Source organism: Trachypithecus francoisi, unplaced genomic scaffold (genome assembly GCF_009764315.1).
Source record: "Trachypithecus francoisi isolate TF-2019V2 unplaced genomic scaffold, Tfra_2.0 Lachesis_group17, whole genome shotgun sequence".
Classification (NCBI taxonomy): Eukaryota; Metazoa; Chordata; class Mammalia; order Primates; family Cercopithecidae; genus Trachypithecus; species Trachypithecus francoisi.
In genome coordinates this window covers 34,415,365-34,432,624 of record NW_022681462.1, presented here as the reverse complement: position 1 = coordinate 34,432,624, position 17,260 = coordinate 34,415,365, and the positions used below count along the sequence as shown (strand labels likewise).

The window sequence follows — 17,260 nt, the reverse complement described above, 5'->3', positions numbered from 1 at the left end:
TTCTCTCTCCTCAATATACCCCTATTTACACCCAAGAGGAAAAGTCCAAAGTATTACAAAATCCAACAGCCAGATTAACTACAGACGACTGGATATATATTGATAACAAATTAGTTATTCCTGAAACACAACTCCATACCATTCTAACAGACATACATAATTCTTTACATATAGGACCCAAAGCCTTATACAATTTTCTAAATCCCCTCCTTCACTGTCCAACACTACAAAAACACTTATAATCAACCAGCAGTGCTCTATCTGCCTAAAGACAAATCCTCAATGCGCATTGCGTAATCCCCATCCCAGCCACCAACTCAGAGGACACCAACCAGGCAAAGACTGGCAAATTGATTTCTCACATATGCCAAAACATAAAAAATTCAAATACCTCTTAACCCTTGTGGACACCTTTTCAGGGTGGATAGAGGCCTATCCCACCACAGGAGAAACCGCTAACATTGTTGCTTCAATACTCACTGTACATATTATCCCTAAGTTTGGCCTCCCGGTCACCCGTCAGTCCGACAGTGGTCCAGCATTCATCTCCAAGGTAGTCCAACAGGTGGCAGTCCTCCTACACATCACCTGGAAACTCCACATCCCTTATAGACCTCAGTCGTCTGGTAAGGTAGAAGAGGCTAACGGACTCATCAAACAACAGCTCACCAAACTAACCCTCGAGACTCGACAATCGTGGGTAACTCTCCTTCCTTTAGCCCTAACCCAGCTGCGAGCAGCCCCATGGAGTCCAACAGGCCTCATTCCATTTGAATTAGTTTACAGCCAGCCCCTCACCCTCCAGCAGTTACCCACCCTTTCTTCCCCGCTGGCAACTTATCTTCCATACCTCACCCTCTTGAGACAACTCCTGAGACAACATGCAGAACTAGCACACCCCCCTCCAACAGACACCTATAGCCCACATCTCTCTCTCAGCCCAGGAGACCAAGTATACTTAAAAGATATCCAAGCCAAAGATCTTCAACCCAGGTGGAAAGGTCCCTATACTGTCCTCCTATCCACATACACAGCAGCCAAACTTCTGGGACACATGCACTGAGTCCATATATCACAATTAGAAAAGGCCCCCACAGAAGATAATCAGTGAACATCTACTAGACTTACCCCTACCCACCTCAAATTCACCAAACTCCCTCAACCACCACATGTTCCCTGACCTCTTACGCTTATCCCGATTTCTCGCCATACTCTATATAGACATAACAGAATTCCAATATATTACCCCAGATCCCTACTTGCCTCCAGATAATAGCCCATCACAGTGGTTTTCCCACTTACCTTTATAGAATATCTTCAGTGGCAAGGTGTACTCGGTGATTACACTGAAGATAAAGTCCTATTTCATATTTATAGTACTATCTTTTTCTTGCATTTCAGTCTCTATTACTAACCCAACTTTCATATGGAGATTCTCTATAGTTGAGACCTGGTCACGCAAAAATAAACAGCACTCACAGCTACAAGGCACTGCTGACTGCCCCCCTTCAGGCTGCCAACCCCATCTTACTATAAATTTCACCCTATCGTGTTGCAGTGGGGCTGGAGCTAAGACTCTCTGCTTCCTGCACAATCAGACACATTACAATTGTAAGACTTACTGGAAACAAAAGAACCTAGGATGCCCTTATATTTATTGTAAGATCCATTATGCAACCTTGAGACAGGAGAAACCCACTGCTCTCTTCACTGTTGCGAATCAACGAACCCCCCTTCAATACCAATTAAATATCAAAGACCCATAGGACCCCCGATGGGCAGATGGAGTCAAAGGTGGACTCTACACAGGCTACACAATTCTTAGTTCATTTCCCATGGCTACTCTCCTGATAAAAAGAACACTTGTCCAGCAAAAATCCCTTCCTCAAAACATACAAGTCCTACGGAATTTAACCTAAGCCATACAATCACAAGAACAGGCCTTACAAGATCAATTACACTCCTCCAATAAAGACCCCTTCTCATGGTTAAAACTAGTCCGTCAAGGGTTAAACCTAACACAGGCAGCCAACATAACAACTCTCTCCCACTGTTTTCTCTGTGCGGCCCTTGAAAGAGCCCCCTTAGTGGCAGTCCCTTTACCTACTGCTTTCAAGGCTGCTACAACTAACTCTACAAGCACCTCCCAAAAACCGTTCTTACTCCAAGTCCCACTATACCAAAACCCAGAAAGTCCAGTCCTTCCTTTCTGCTACTCTACTCCAAACACCTCCTGGTGTAATTATACCCAGCCACCCTCTAAGACCCAGACGGCTCCCATCGGAGGTTATTTCTGGTGCAACAAAATCCTCTTCAAGGTCCTTAATCACACATCCATTGGTCAATCCCTCTGTGTCCCAGTGTCCCTAGTACCTAGTTTAACCTTATATAGCAAAGCAGAAATAGCTGAACTTGTCATACAATTTAACCCTCCTCCTAATGACCTCCAAAAATGGGCTGTCTTCCTTCCCCTAGTCATCGGAGTCTCCCTGGCCTCCTCCCTAGTGGCGCCAGGGCTTGGAACTGGGGCACTAGCCTACTTGGTACAGTCTACCCAATCTCTAACAGCTCAAATTTGAGAGGCCATAGAGGCTTCAGCTGAAAGCCTGGCCTCTCTACAGCGTCAAATTACCTCAGTGGCCCAAGTAGCAGCACAGAATAGGCGAGCATTATATTTACTTACTGCCAAAAAGGAGAAACATGTCTCTTCTTAGGAGAAGAATGCTGCTATTATGTAAACGAGTCAGGCCTAGTAGACACTAACATTCAAACCCTAAACAGGATTAAAGCAGAATTAAAAACCTACAATACCCCCTTCACCCCCGGACCACCGATATGGCTCTGCCCGTAATACAGCAGATCCTCCCATTCCTAATTCCCATACTAATCCTCTGTTTTGTCTTATGTCTTGCTCCTGTTTTAATCAAACTTCTCCGAGCCAAAGTTCAAGAGATCACGTGCCTCACCTTCAACCAGATGCTTCTTCATCCGTACGTCCAAATACCAACCATAGACCCCAACCTTAACGACGTCCCATAACAGCAGGAAGTAGCCAGACAGACCACGGCGCTCCTTATCACTATTATCAATAAAAGGTTGGACTGTTTGGACGAACGGAGGCAAGATGGCACAGTTCTGGGTTCTTCACTGTCAACTTTCCCGCGCCCGGAAAAGACACAGGTCGACTGCGCAGGCGCAGCCCAATCTCCGACGGAGAAAAACTGGAACCCGCCTAGCCACGCCTACCGCCCGGCCCCCGACCTGCCTATGTCCCGCCCACTGCCCTCCCACTCCCAGGCCCAGGACATAAAAGCTGCTGGGGTGGGGGGGGGGCGCGCTGCTCGCACTTCCTCAGCCCCCAGTCCTGTCGGGACTGCAGGAACTCCGCCCAAGAGCTCCACCGGGTGACTCTCTCGGCCTCCTTTGCAAGGAGGCCGACAGACCTCACCCTCCACACTTTCTTCCCTGAAGCTAGGTGACCAAAAAAAACTAAATTTGCAGTTTTGCTCCTAGCCTTGCCTACTCACTGGTCCTTTAATACTCGCCCTGGTAAGCCTGGAAAGCAATTAGTTTCCTGGAAAGCAAATCAGTTTCTTAGAAAGCAAATCACTGGGTTTACGCCATTCTCTGCCTTAGCCTCCCGAGTAGCTGGGACTACAGGCGCCTGCCACCTCGCCCAGCTAGTTTTTTGTACTTTTTTAGTAGAGATGGGGTTTCACTGGGTTAGCCAGGGTGGTCTCAATCTCCTGCCCATTGTGATCCGTCTGCCTCGGCCTCCCAAAGTGCTGGGATTACAGGCTTGAGCCACTGCACCCAGCCGACAGATAATTCATTAATTTAATGTGAGGGCAAAGGGCCTCTTCTGTGCCCAGCATTTTACTTACTGCTGTGAGGAAATGAATACAAGAAGACATAATAAAATTGAAGTAGAAACAACAAGCACAAACACAAAAGCAATTCACAGGGTGATATTCAAGATAAAGCTAGTCAATGTTATATGAGAAAGTGTGGTTTGAGGCAGGCTTGGGAGAAACTCACTGATTAGCAAAAATCAGGAGGAGGCAAATTCAATGATTAAAATACAAATATACAGATTACCAGGATATGTCCAGACAGTGAGAAGAATAATGAGGCAAGAGTGGTAAAACTAATGACTACATTTCAGGATCTGCTTGGAGAAGGAAGGATATGCTAAATCAAACAGTAAAATTTAGAAATTGTGATGAGTAGCCCAACAGGATACTTTATTATTTACATTCATTCTACACACAAAAATCATCTTCTAGTCTGAAATTTTGCCTCTAGGCTCCCCTAATGGAAACAACAGTTTTTTTAATATAAAATATTCCATTGATTGTCTAGTACAAATATTAATTTTCTGAGTTTTAAACAGTTTTCCTAGGTTTTATCTTATTGCACTCTCTTATTAAAAATATCTATAAACCTCTTAATTACCTTTGAATAAAATCCATATTTATGTGCTGCTCAGAATAATTATGATCTGGTCCCTAAGTACATGTCAATCTTTATTTTCAACAAAATCTCTTTTCCTCCACTCCAATTATATGAGTTTCTTGTTTTTTGTAAAAAAAAAATATACATCAGTAGGCTTACCTACATATTATGATTCTCTTTTCCCCTTTCTCGTGTTTTTATATAGTATTTAACTACTCTCTCTTCTCTCTCTCTGATTATATTATATATTAAATATAGATCTTTTACTCACCTACACACCACCTCATCTCTGTCAAGGAGGGGCTCTGACGTGATTCAAATACTAGAAAAATATTGGGTGTTATGGGCCAGAGTTTGAGTGTGAAAGGAACAAAAAATCTTAAACATTGTTGTGTCCATAGAGAATACCTACTTTATTTTAGATTCTAGTTTCTGGACTCACACTTTCTACAGTTATGTTGCCTTATTTGCATTGGTCTTTGAGAGTAGTATACAAAGATGGACTTGAGGCATCTTCAGCATCACAGGGAAGTGTATTACATGTGGAAAAACTAAACTGGTTCCAGAAAAATGAAGGATCTATGCAGGTCACTTAAGTGGTCTTTTATCTAAGACTAAGAGGAACTCTCATTTTACAGTGATTCTTAGCTCTGGGGAACCACACCACTACTTGGAGCTGATGTCTCATGAAAGCAAGTAAAGTGATTTTTTTTTCTATGACAGTGTCCTCTATCAGAGTAACAAATGAGACAATTACATCATCACTGCTTCTCTACCTGAGAACACAATTTTTATGAAGGTTTTCTGTGCTATCTTTCTTTCTCGGCAGTATATTTTTAGTGCATAGCACAATGCCTTTTATATATCAGGAACTAAATAATTATTTATTGAATGGGTGAAACAAATAGAGAGATGATAAACTCAAGAACCTACAAATCTTGGGCAAGATCTCCATCATCACCAAGGTTCACACAGCAAAATTGCAGCTCATGTTTAGGCGTTTGAAAAACAATTTAAGAGTTTTAAGCAGGAGATTAACAATAAAATATGCATACATATATGCCATCTCTGGCTATAAAATGAACAATAAGTTTTAATGAGATGGAATTTGATGATAAGAGACCACTAATGTGTTTATTACTGTATATAAAAGAGTCTTCATGAGAAAGAGAGAAGTGGACACATTCAAAATAGCTTTATGAGATAAAAGCAATAGGCCTATGTTATGGGTTGTATGTAAGAAAGGAGGGAAAAAGAAGTTTCTAGGATAATTCAGGTTTCCATCTTGGACAACTGGATGAATGTTGATGTCATTTACAAAGATGAACAGAGAGAAGGAGAAAACCACCAGGGAAAACATACATTCAGTTTGGGGACACTTCCTTCTGATGGAATCTCAAAATGTCTGAGTGAAACATTTTGCCAGATTGTATACCTAACTCTTCAGGTCATTAAGAGGTTTGTGAGAGAAATAATAATTTAGAAATCATCAGAACTGAGTAATCTACACCATAAACATAGATAAGATATACTGGGGAGAACACAGAAGCATAAAAGAAGAGGGAATTCCAGAAATGAGCCTAAGAAATGCCAATATCCAATGCCTTGGTATAGAATAATGAGATATAAGAGACTAAGAAAGAGCTTGCAAAGCAAGAGGAGACTACAGAATTATGGAAGACAAAGGATGGAAATTTTAAGAAGTAGATAATGGCAGGATTTGAGGTATTATTGAAAAATAAGGTTAAGAGAAGATAAAATATGTCTCATGGGTTCAGCAACATGTAATTAGTGATTTTAGTAAGAATCCCTGTGTTTGTCATAATTAGGGCCAAAGAGAATTATGAAAATAATAGGAGGTGAAATAATGAAAGCTAAATGTAGGAAAGAATAACTTTTTGGCAAGTTTGGCTTTTAAAGAAGGAGAGAAAACAATAACACCCCCAGTCCTATCCCCACGCCCTCCGAAAAATGAACAAGAGCAGAGCAAGTGGCGAGTTTATTGGTTGTTTTGTCTTTTGCTTTTTTTTTTTTCTCTTTCTGAGATGGAGTCTCTCTCTGTTGCCCAGGCAACAGAGTGCAGTGGCGTGATCTCGGCTCACTGCAAGCTCCGCCTCCCGGTTCAGGCCATTCTTCTGCCTCAGCCTCCCGAGTAGCTGGGACTACAGGCACCCACCACCACGCCCAGCTAATTTATTTTTGTATTTTTGGTAGGGATGGGGTTTCACTGTGTTAGCCACGATGCTCTTGATCTCCTGACCTCGTGATTTGCCCGCCTCGGCCTCCCAAAGTGCTGGGATTACAGGTGTGGGCCGCATCACCCGGCCATCTTTTGCTGGTTTATACTTGTTTGAAGATGGGGAGACTTGAATATGTTTAAATATTTCTGATAAACACCTATTTGTGAAAGACAAGATGAAAGACATCTTGAATATTACCATTGGCCATCTTTAGGTATATTACAGGCCCAGACACAAAGTCTAAAGTAGAGAGATCTCTAAACAAGCATTTGTTGATAGGAGTTCACTCCACACTCACCAGCCATAGTGAATCTGTCTGGACTGCCAATTGAACAGGAAGCTCAAGGACAGGCATCCTTCTTTTCCTGTCTTCCCCACCCATGATAAAAGCAGTGCAGAGCACTCAGTCAATGGGGACCAAGTACATCCACCCTTTCCTTATTCTGAATTGCTTAGGACAACTCCTGGCATAGAGGATGCTTGATATAATTATTTGTTGTTAAAGTAGATACATACATGAATGAATGAGAAAATAAAGCCAATCAGATAGGTCCTCATGAAGCCTCTGCCACCTGTTTTCTTAATTCTACAATGTCAGAGTGTGAAGACCATGGGACTGGTCTTCAAAAGATCAGTTCACCTGGAAATTTATCTGATTCTTGAAGAGGACCACATAGATAACGAAATCCCACATTTCCTCTCCCATGTTCAGTCTATTTTATAGTATTTAGTTTGATACAAATGGAATAACTTTGTTTACCTTAATGGTACTTATAGACTTTTTTATTCAGTTCAGTTTCTTTTCATACAGAAACCTCTGGGCAAGGACATCCACACAGCACTGGTTTTTATTATTATTTTTAAATTAAAAACTGAAAATACATTTCAGACGAACTCACTGTCATTGCCTTTTGAGCATGTATTTTATCTCTTTTTTTTCTTGACTACCTGTTAGATGTGCAAGAATGCTTCCCATAACTATATTTTAAAATATAACAGCAAACCAGTGAAGAAAAACAATAATATACAGTATTTGTTTAGAAATACAATTTTCTGAGAAAAAAATAATTTAAGCACAAGCTTGATGTAGAAGCTCTCAGCCAATGAGAACAATATTTGGCAACTGACTTCTTTGCTTATTGGGAGCAATTCTTGCCAGCTGTCTTCTTTGCTTTTTGAAAGTGAATAAAAAATTTACCCTTTGTTTTGACTGCAAAACATGTTCTCTTTTTTAGTAGGGCTTCCTTATAGCTGTGTGATGTTTCATTAACTTCACTGTAGTATGTAGTGGAAGAGCAGTTCCCTGCCTTGTTGCTGAGACAGAGGATACATGAACCAACCATGGCCTCCTTTCTTTCAGCTCTACACATCCTTGCAATAACAGAGAGATCGTTCTGTGGCTTTAAAAGCGACGCTGGTAGGAAGAAGGAAATAGGATGAATTCAACAACTCTAATAATAATAATTTTTTTAATGGCATCCTGTGAATACAAATTCTATTATCTGGTTTAGGCATATTATTTTTAATTCATGACAATGATTCAGAGGTACTAAAAATAACAGAAACGTGAAGCAATGTTAATTCGAGATCACACAGAGATTAATCATCACATCAATTATGCCTTATCTGAAAGCCTAAAATGTGATATACTATGTAGATTTATAAAAACTGTAATGTTTTTTACATGATTTTTATTTTTAAAATGGAAATAATGCATTGTTGTTGTTTAAAATATTGAGTAGTGCAAAAAGGCTTATAATGAAAAGAAACACTTTTAGTTCCAGATGTCTTTCTTGGTGTTACTCTCATTGCTATAATGTCAACAATATGTTATCTGTTTATTTAATCATTTGCATAATATCTAAAAACTATCTACTAAGAAAATGAATTCTCCAGTTACACTTCTCCCATAGCTCCCAAATATTGGTAGTTCATGTATAAACGTTGCTTTGACTCTTCTGACTTTCTTTACTTTGGATATCGTGGTTTAAATTTCCAGTAGCCCTAAGTTGTTCCTTTTTAAATAATACTACCTTTTTTCATATGGATGTGGTATTTTCATAATTCTCTCTGAAACTATATATTAGAATCATTTTAAAATAAAATTCCCTCAAACAATTTTTTCCTTCAGAACAAGCTATTTTGGGGGATTAATAACACATTTTAACAATTAATTAATTATTTTTTTAAAGATGGGGTTTTGATCTGTCACCCAGGTTGAAAGATAGTGGCATGATCATAGCTCACTGCAGCCTGGAACTCCTGGCCTCTAGTGATCCTTCTGCCTCAGCCTCTCCCGTAGCTGGGACAACAAGCCCACACCACCACACCTGGTTCTGAATTTATTTTTTAATTGACACATTGTAATTGTCTATATTTATGGGGTACAATGTGATGTTTCAATACATATCTATGTTGTATATGATCTCTAAGTTTTATTCTCATCATTTCTTAAAATAACTGTCATTTTGTTTTAGAATTGGATGTGCGTGAGAATGTGTGTCCTTGTATGTGCATATGTGAGTGCATGTGTGTTTCACATGAAGCTCTTAAATGATGACACTGGTCTCTAGAGCTTGCTAGGTGGGAGATTTCACCTCAGGTTTACTTGTCCAGAAGCCCAAACAGGTCAAGAAAAGGATTGGTTAAGGTTCAGCTGTTTCATACTCAGACATTCAATTAATCCCCCTCCTTTCAACTCCAGGTCTCCTGCTCATCCCCTTGGGATCTGGCACTTGGAAGTTTGCCCAGATTTCTGCTGGGCTGAGTGCCCCACCCATTTGTTCTGATTCTTCAGGTCACATGATCAAAGATGCAGTATCCCCTGCTTTAGCAAATACTGCGTAATTTATTCTGTCTTGTTTTGAAAGTTTGTCAAATCTCTTAGCAACTGATGACCTCCACCTTCTTTTCATATCTTGGCAGATTTATACCTTTTAATTTTTTTTGGTGTAATCATCATATAGCCATGGAAGAAAAAGAAGATGAATCTGCATGGTCATGTCCACATCCATGATGGAGTGTTTTGTATGACTTTGAGGTTACATTATTTTCATTCTTTTAAATTGTGTGCCCACTTCAGGTAGGGGTGGCAACTGCAAATAGTCTCAATACAGCTGGTTGTTGTAAGAAACCAGGTGCTAAGCTGCTTCTGTCACACTGCACTCAAGTCCTGCCAAGTTGCAATGTCTTCTGAGACAGTGCAGACAAAACCTAACTGGAACTTATACTATTTGTAGTTCAAAGATTTGCATTAAAGACAATAATCAACAGAACATTCTTACTGATTATGCAAGACCTAGCAAGTAAACAATGAGTAAATTAAATAATACATTATATTAGAACACATTCTTCAAGGATTTTTTGTTTTTTTCTTTCTTTCTGAGACAGAGTTACACTCTTGTTGCCCAGGCTGGAGTGCAATGGTGTGATCTCGGCTCACTGCAACCTCCGTGTCCCGGGTTCAAGTGATTTTCCTGCCTCAGCCTCCCAAGTAGCTGGGATCACAGGCATGCACTACCACACTTGGCTAATTTTGTATTTTTAGTAGAGACAGAGTTTCTCCATGTTGGTCAGGCTGGTCTCGAACTCCTGACCTCAGGTGATCTGCCTGCTGCAGCCTCCCAAAGTGCTGGGATTACAGGCATGAGCCACTGTGCCTGGCCTCTTCAAGCTTTTTATGCCCCTGCTTACTTATAATGTAAAAAAATTTTAAATTTGACATCAACCCATCTAAATACAATGTAATGTAATATCCATGACTCTTTCCAATGTATTATTTTATTTGGGCTTTTGGGGCTAAGAAAATTCTGTGAAGTAAACCACAACAAAAAAAGAAAAGAAAATGTCATTATCTTCAATTTAGAGATGTTAGTATTTGGGTTTAAGATTAAATTATCACAGGTTATCTTACTATGGGGCTGAATTTAAATGACTTTTCCAATGATATTTCTGTCTCACTGCTCTGTCTGCTAGACCTAGAGATACGTACCTCCCACCAAGTACTTATGTGCACATTTGAAACAATTGTGAAAATTCTAGGTAGTCTTACAGTCCCAACTTAGTAAAGTTTAAATGTATCCTGCCTACAAATTGTTTTTTGTGTGTTTACTTTCACTTGCTAATTATGCTTCACATTCCACCGTTAAAACTTAATTTGATTAATTTAATCCAGGTAAGTCTTTTGTCCGCCTTATAATAGGTTCTTCAGAACATGAGGCTTTACATTTGTTCAAGCTGAGATGGAATATATTCGTGCCATTTTCAAAAGAGTTTTGAAGAGAAATTATGTGGTAGAGGATAACTAACTACCACCTACCAGAATGTATTGGAGTTACTATTCTTTTTTTTTGCCAGTATTTGTCCGAAGGGCAGACTTGGTGCACTAATAAAAAACGAAAGAGCCATTTCATAAATTTGGTTAGGATTAGTCCATTCTGGGGACATGCACGTAGCCCTATCTTTGTAACACATTCACTAGCCAGTTGTAATCGCAACCTAAGCTATCATGAATGCAAGAGGATGAGTGATTTCCTCCCAAATAGCTCTTGAATTTCTGTCTTTTTCCCTGAATTCCCTTTTTTATGACTACTTTAAATAAAAACTGAATTCATTTACAGTGTTTAGTGAGAGCACGGGCATCTCTACGTGACTAACTGGATTGATTCTTCATAGTTGAGTGAGTGAGCAATTGAATAGATCATTGTGCAATCAATGCAATCCCACAAGCAAATTGACCATACTTCACAAAAGCCAGGCTTCTCATATCAGTTGTGTTAAGCACATCATGAGAGTTCTGCAATGCCTGTATAAATGTTCTAACAAATCAATAGCATTTTGATTTGCTTATTCTAGTGACAGAAGCATAAAGGAAGGAGAACTAAGCGAAGACTGAAGACGTCATTTTGAAGTCCAATACTTATATTAATTAGCCCTATAAAACTTGGAAGATACAAAGAGCATAAACAAGAAAGCAAGGGATAGGCAAGATGTGAAGTTTTGATCTGAGGTGCCTGTCTTTAGAAGAGAGGCGCTCACTAAATTTGAAGCAATGCTTTCAAACACCAGCTGTACAATTTAGATACTCTGATGGACTGATACATCTTGAGTAGCTCGTGATCTGAACCTGAGGTCTCCCTCACACCGGAAAAAGTTTAGGACACTTCTGTTGATTCATGAAAGCTATATATGATAGCTTTATGATATGTCAATTTGACTGAGCTGAAATATATTCCCCAGAATTCCCTTTCTGGTCATTTTTAGTTAGAGTAGACTACAAGGGAGATTGTCTCACAGGAGTTGGCAGACAGAGGAAGGCAGCAGCCACTATCTACCGTACACACACTTTCTCCTAGTAATTCAATCAAACACTAGTGTATGTGCTGTTTTCGGATTTTGCAGATGTAATTAAACTCCATTATCAGTTGGTTTTGAGGTAATCAAAAGGTGGGATATTCTGTTGCCCCAGACTTAATTATGTTGAATCTCTTTTAAAAGGGACTAAGACCCTCTATCTGAGATGCAGAGAGAAGAGAATGCAAAGAAGAGAGAAAACAGTGGAATCTTTTACATTCTAAAACCCCCACACCTACCTTGCTGCTGTTGATTTATTGATTCACCTTGTCAGTATGAAGTGGCAGCTAGGCCTGCAATTGCTGTACTTTCTCTCTGGATCTTTCTTCAGTTTCTATGATTCTTGATGATTCCTGAGTTAGGGGTGTGTGTGTGTGTGTGTGTGTGTATGTGGGTTCAGCACCATGGGAAATGTACCCAGTTTCTACAGGATTCTTCTCTAGGTGGGAAACAAACAAGAATTGACACAGGCTTCAGACCAACCTTGTTAGGTTTCTTCTCATACTTATGTGATCCAGGCTGCACATGTTCTTCTCTGCATGCCTGTGGACTCGAAGCTGTAGCATTAGATGCAGGGACAGCTGTGCAACTACTTGGTGAGCCCCCACAAATTTCCTATCAATAAATATATAAATATATTTGTAGTATGATTTTATACATTATAAATGTATACATAAGTAAACATTTATACATGACATATTCACATTTATATATTAAACTATGTAAATGACCTATGTATTTAGTATATAGATCTACTGATAGATAAACCATGTGAGATATAAAGAGAAATTGTAAAATTTCAGGAATGTGAATACTCAAATCCTATCTACAAGTCACTGTCTTTTACTCTTCTGAAAGTACCACAGATAAATGGGCACAGAGGCCTAAAGTGAGCATTATATGAGCCCTAAATCAGATTGAGCTCCAAATCTAAGTGTGCACCATAAGTGAATTAAGACTCAATGAAAGGATTCTCAAGCTTGGTTGCATATTAAAATAACCTAAAGATCATTTTATAAAAGTAAACTTATGCTTGAGTTCCATCTACATACATTTTGATTTGATTGACCTGCGTAGAATAGAAACAACAAACAGGTATTTTTTTTTTGGTAAAGCTCCTATGGGGCTGTCATATGCTGGCCAAGTTGAAATCTGTGCAGGTCATGGGGAGGACCAATTCTACTCATTTTAGAGGCAGGATAAGGTGCTAACTTTTACTTCTTAATTAGCCCTAGGCCTAATCTTAATCTTCTGCAACTTGCCACCATACAGTAAGAACAGACCAGTTGAAGGAAGTGAGAGTAAATGATTCAGTAGGAGGACTCATAATTTTATAAAGGCATCAAAGCCAATCTGCTCACCTTGGGCATTTTCAGGTTGGTGTATTTTCCAAACAGGAATAGCTAGCTCTCCCAGCCCACACTTTGCAAGTTACTCAAGAGAAAAACTCACCAAGAGGGAGGCAAAATCTCATTTAGGCTGAAATATGAATCAATTTAATTCTTACATTGAAATGTATAACACATACACTATGTCTTCACAGAATGTCCTTTCCTTGACAACCCCCAAATCTTGGTGGAGGAATTAGGATGGAGGTGGAGATTGTCAGAGAAAACCACACAAGACACAGAGGTTGTACACCTAAATTCATAATAATGAAGATGAAATGTTGACTTGTCTACAGAATCTTTCATTGAAAACAAAGAAATGATTCTAATTATAGTGATAAATAGGCCAGGTTAGAGTAGAATTAAGTCAGAGTTGGAAACAGCATGTTATTTTTTCCTTCCTTCTTTTGCCTTCATCTATCTTTATGTGCATTTACCATGGTTATTAGGACAGAAGGATGGAGAAGTCAGCTGATCCCATTTCTAATTATCTGTATAGGGTAAATGACCGGAATTGAATCAGGACATCAGGTAGTTTTTTTGAAAAGATACAATTAGGGTTTCTAGAGGTAAAGGCAGACCCAGGCAGCACTGTGAAGCTTGTTCTAAGTGTGTCTAATAGTCTTCTCTCCTACAACCCTCAGACTTTCTCTTTTTCCATTCAATGGCTATGTACCTAATTTTCCAGATCTAAATATTAAAACATCATCCCTTTTTTATGGCTGCATAATATTCCATGGTGTATATGTGCCACATTTTCTTAATCCAGTCTGTCACAGATGGACATTTGGGTTGATTCCAAGTCTTTGCTATTGTGAATAGTGCCGCAATAAACATACGTGTGCATGTGACTTTATAGCAGCATGACTTATAATCCTTTGGGTATATACCCAGTAGTGGGATGGCTGGGTCATATGGTACTTCTAGTTCTAGATCCTTGAGGAATCGCCATACTGTTTTCCATAATGGTTGAACTAGTTTACAATCCCACCAACAGTGTAAAAGTGTCCCTATTTCTCCACATCCTCTCCAGCACCTGTTGTTTCCTGACTTTCTCATGATTGCCATTCTAACTGGTGTGAGATGGTATCTCATTGTGGTTTTGATTTGCATTTCTCTGATGGCCAGTGATGACGAGCATTTTTCTGAGTTTACATCCTTTGTAGGGACATGGATGCAGCTGGAAACCATCATTCTTAGCAAACTATCACAAGAACAGAAAACCAAACACTGCATGTTCTCACTCATAGGTGGGAACTGAACAGTGAGATCACTTGGACTCGGGAAGGGGAACATCACACATCGGGGCCTATCATGAGGAGGGGGGAGGGGGGAGGGGGGAGGGGGGAGGGGGGAGGGGGGAGGGATTGCATTGGGAGTTATACCTGATATAAATGATGAATTGATGGGTGCTGACAAGTTGATGGGTGCAGCACACCAACATGGCACAAGTATACATATGTAACAAACCTGCACGTTATGCACATGTACCCTAGAACTTAAAGTATAATAATAATAAAAACAAAAAAACAAAAAAAAAAATCATCCCTAAAAAAAATAAGGAAAATAATTTTACCTAGTTATTTATAAAGCCCTTTGCTGTAAGTCAGGGACTGAGTTAAGCACATGACATACATTATTCTACAAAACTTCATACTGACTTGAGTGAATAATTACCCCAATTTTTCTGATAGTAAAATTGGGATTCAAGGAGATTAAGTTGGTTGTGAAAAGTCATACAACTAGAATGTGGCAGAGCCAGAATTAAAACTTAGGCTTACTGAATTCCAAAGCACACATTCTCATTCCTCAGGAGACAATGCTTTTCTTTATACCATAACATCTGAAATCCCCTGGCCCTCACCTCTGTTTGCATAATGTCAGTAAAGGACTATCTATGTATATTCCACTCTCTTGGGAATACTTTTCTCATTTGATAAATTTTCTACTGCATCAGTATTATTTTACAATATTGGCGGGTAAGTATGATAACCTATCCAAACGTTTTAGCATAGGATTAATTGATCTAATCCATAGAAAACATTGATAATAACATATTGGTTGCACATAAGAACCAATAGAATAAACATTCAGGATCACCAGCTATGACACAGTGTAAAATGAGATAATATAATTGAAAATGTTCAAAAACATTACTATAAAAGTTATTAGGTAATGCTAAGAAAATCAAAATTTTTTCCTACTTATTTGATAAGTATTTATAACTATTCTGTGTGAACAAATGGATATTTTTATGAAACTTTAAAAAAAAATCTTACGTGAACTAGATTAAAATACAGAAACATGATTGCCAAACTGTAATGAAAGAATCTTTTTTTCTTTCTCTTTGTTTCTTTTTCTTTTCTATCTCTCCTTCACATGAAGGTATATGCTTTATGTGTGATCTAATTATGAATAAAGGGAAGTGTTGCTAAGCAATTAGACTTTTTAGGTAAGTAGGAACATCATAATTACAATATTCCAGATACTTTTCTGAGGATAGAATAGAGAAATGATTCTGTGAAACTATTTCTTGAATAGAAAACTATCTCTAGATTTTTCTGTTTGTGTCTTACTCGTGTAAGACACAAACAGTCATTTCTGACTTTATAGATTTTGGGTTAGCTTCTGTGAGGCTGGGTTTGTTTTGAAAGTCACTTCAACTTGTGCCACCTCTTGTTCAGCCAAATCTAAATCGTGCTACCTCTCTTCTGAGAGACAAAATCCATATTGATCACTGACTCCTGGAACTTTTCCCCGTAAATATACAGATTTTCTGAGCAATACCATATCTCAGAAATAAGTGGGCACTTGTTAAACAGAGGGCTCTAAGTAAGTATGGATAAAATATTGGCTGGGGAAATGAGCCAACTTTAAATAGTGTCTGATAGGCTGTTCTTTTCATGAGAAATATTTTTTAATTGAAACTTGGATATGTTAATATTTTGTTACAGTTAGCCTATATACAATTGCAATTGAGAACAGAATTCAGATCACTTACCATAAAGCTCCTGGTGACCATTACCGTGTGTAAAGGCATTTGACCAACGAACTTGCCATAAAAGCCCCATGACCTTTGGGTTGGTTTTCCTGTCTGGAGCGTAAGATGATATCCCCTGGGTGCTCTACCCTAACTCCATACCAATCTATTGACAACTTAGTTACATTCTGGCCAAGACACTTGGTTAATGAGTCCCAAATGTATTTGCAACAACATAAAAAAGTGGTAAATTTGTTGTCTTCATGTGACCTGCTCATCCAAGCTTCCACTCTGCTTGAAAATGCGGGGGGGTTGGGCACACTGGCTCATGCCTGTAATCCCAGCACTTTGGGAGGCTGAGGTGTGTGGATCATGAGGTTAGGAGATCGAGACCATCCTAGATAATATGGTGAAACCCATTCTCTACTAAAAATACAAGAAAAACATTAGCCCAGCTTGGTGGCATGTGCCTGTAATCCCAGCTACTCGGGAGGCTGAGACAGGGCAATCGCTTGAACCTGGGAGGCAGAGGTTGCAGTGAGCCGAGATTGTGCCACTATGCCACTGCACTCCAGCCTGAGTAACAGAGTGAAACTCTGTCTCAAAAGAGAAAAATAAAAAAAAAAGAAAACGTAGAGCGAAAAAATAGTCCACTGTCATTCTGTTCTAATTGTTTGACATACTTCACGTTTTTGATAAATTTCTATTCCCTCATACCTTTTCTCTTCTCCACTACTGCTCTCCCAGAATGTGTCTAAGTATGTGCAGAAAACAGTGCTTTCAGAATCTCAAATCAAAGAGGAGGGAATTTTTTGCTTTCAGATGTACGTATTGTCCTATTCTTT

At 39.2% G+C, this 17,260-nt stretch overlaps 1 long non-coding RNA gene across 1 annotated transcript in view; it reads right to left on the bottom strand.

The window, feature by feature from the left end:
* Window positions 1–246: 246 nt before the first annotated feature.
* The window catches only part of LOC117062104, a 30,156-nt gene continuing 13,142 nt past the window's right edge, over window positions 247–17,260 (bottom strand). Inside the window, exons 2-3 of the long non-coding RNA XR_004428218.1 lie at window positions 10,418–10,427; window positions 247–257 (exon numbers count right to left, since the gene is read on the bottom strand). This is a non-coding gene — a long non-coding RNA (uncharacterized LOC117062104). The remainder of the gene's footprint in view (window positions 258–10,417; window positions 10,428–17,260) is intronic.